Source organism: Hydra vulgaris, chromosome 08, assembly GCF_038396675.1.
Source record: "Hydra vulgaris chromosome 08, alternate assembly HydraT2T_AEP".
Lineage (NCBI taxonomy): Eukaryota > Metazoa > Cnidaria > Hydrozoa > Anthoathecata > Hydridae > Hydra > Hydra vulgaris.
Genome location: NC_088927.1, coordinates 42985001 through 42987358, shown reverse-complemented (window position 1 = coordinate 42987358; position 2358 = coordinate 42985001). Strand labels below are relative to the sequence as shown.

The 2358-nt window shown below is 31.8% G+C and overlaps 1 long non-coding RNA gene across 1 annotated transcript in view; it reads left to right on the top strand.

The window, feature by feature from the left end:
• The first annotated feature begins 261 nt into the window (after positions 1-261).
• LOC136083865 (uncharacterized) overlaps positions 262-2358 on the top strand; it is a 9362-nt gene continuing 7265 nt past the window's right edge. Inside the window, exon 1 of the long non-coding RNA XR_010640166.1 lies at positions 262-2358. This exon is cut by the window's right edge and continues 397 nt beyond it. This is a non-coding gene — a long non-coding RNA (uncharacterized LOC136083865).

Sequence of the window (2358 nt, the reverse complement as noted above, 5' to 3'; positions counted from 1 at the left end):
TTTTGTCCCAAATATTTTTCAAGTGTTGGTTGTGACATAAATCACTTGAAAAATGTTCATCTTTTATTTGAGCCATGTCAACTTTGGTGTCGGTGGTTGTTTACGATTGTTTACTACATATAATATGCTAAGAAAACATAGAAATAAAGATCATACCAGTTTTGTAGTTAATAGTGATCTAGGGTTCCCATTCTCCTTTTTTTTCCGTAGGAGAACGCTGTGAAAACTTCAATTTTAATTAGTTTAGCGCCGCGCTCTCCTACACACAAAAAAGGAGAATGGGAACCCTATATTGATCACACATTTGACATAAGTTGTGAAAATCCAATAACTCCTAATTCTGAAGGTAAAAATAAAATTAAAATAGACAAAGGATGTGAGAAAAAAATTAAAGATGTTGCCTCACCTATTGTTGATGAGTATGGCGTATCACAAGCAGCATTAACATTTAATATGGCTTTAATGTCTTTGAGTTCTATTCCTTTAATTACTTCAGAGTTTGTTAAGAACTATTCACAAAACCTAATTGAAGACATAATTAGTTATTTACTAGGTAAAACAGTTTCAGCACTGTAAACATGTAGGTGGGAGAAGCATGTATTAGACAACTTAACAGAAGACTTTAACAGATGGAAAACACCTTTTAGTGGAACTGATTTACAACATCAAATATTATCATATTTGAAAAATAAAGGCCTTTATGTTGAACCAGTACCACATTTAATGGGTGAACAATACAATACGTGACAGAAAGTCTAAAAAGCAAATACATGTCAAAGTAAAAGATTTTTTTATTACATATCTATTGAAAGCACAATAAAGCACAAGAAAGCACAATAAAGCTTATGTTGCTACAACCAAAAGCCATGAGTATGTTAAAAGTGGAGCAAGTACCTAATTTTGAATTTTTTTGAGATGAAAAGTTAATGGCATATGCTAAATTTAAATTTCCTAAAAGTTTCCCTTTGTTTATTCAAATATACTTCGATGAAGAAGAGACCACAAATCCTCTTGGATCAAAAACATGCATTCATAAACTTGGTGCTTTTTATTTTGTGATTGTTTTTTAGTTTATATAGATATTTTTATGGAAGGCAAAAAAACTAACTTTACATGTTAGCTAACCCAAATTGTTGGAGACAATTTAGGTCTGCTCCCTATACTAGGATATACGGAAAATTTCAGTACTGTTTCATTTCCATGTGACATGTGTATGATATCAAAAGTTGACATACAACATGTTTTTAAAGAAGACAAACAAGTTCTAAGAACCGATATTTTATACAACTCTCAAGTTCACCAGATGCAAAGTGGGGAAATTTCTAATAAGAATTGTGGAATTAAACGGTTTAGTTGTTTAACTGAATTGCTTTACTATCATCCTGCTTTAAATGATTCTGAAGACATAATGCATGATATTTTTGAAGGAGCTGTTCCGTGTGAAGTTAAATTGTTTCTTTATCATGTGTTATATGGTATAATGTGGTAGTAGTGTGGTGGTAATGCGCTCGCTTTGTAAGCAAAAGGTATGATGTTCAATCTCCACCACGTCCCTGGTAGTACTGCGCTTAACTTGTTTCTCTGCGCAGCGACCTTGTTAGTCAAGGTTTGTGTTTCGGAGTTATAGAGTTGAGAGAGGGTTATAAACACTATTAAGTAGCCTCCTCATCTGTAGTGGCCTTCTCGGCCTTGAGGAGGTGAATAACAAAAAAAAAAAAAGAAAAAAAAAGTGTGTTATATGATGTCAAATGTATGTCTATTACAGAAATGAATAGGTGCATTAAGTTTATGGATTATGGTATTGTCTGCAGCTCAAAATCTAGAACTATTAAAGAGTCACACATGAAAAGTACTGACTCTTTACTAGGTCAAGGCTCTGCTCAGATGCTTACACTTTTTATATATTTTCCACTTATTTTGTCTGATGTTATTGATAAAGTAGATAAACAAAAGTGGAAACTTTACCAAATCTTAAAACAATTGTGTGATGTAATTTTACCTCCAAATTTAATTTGTTTACAAATTACATGTATTGATGAACTAGTAATGGAACATCATTCATTGATGAAAGAATGTTATCCTGATAAAAAACTTTTTTTAAGCATCACAGAATGATTAATTATGGAACTATTATAAAACGAAGTGGACTTCTTCTTCCCATGATTGTTAAAAGATATGAAGCCAAACATAGTTTTTCAAAAAGATTTGTTCATATTGTTTGCAATTTTCAGAACATTTTTTTTCAATTGCAAATAAACATCAAATTGCTCATGCCTTAGGTTGGATGACTCATGGTCCCCTAAAAACCATTGCTGATGTAAAAAATGGTGAAGTGTTTTTAGTTTCAGAATTAGAGAG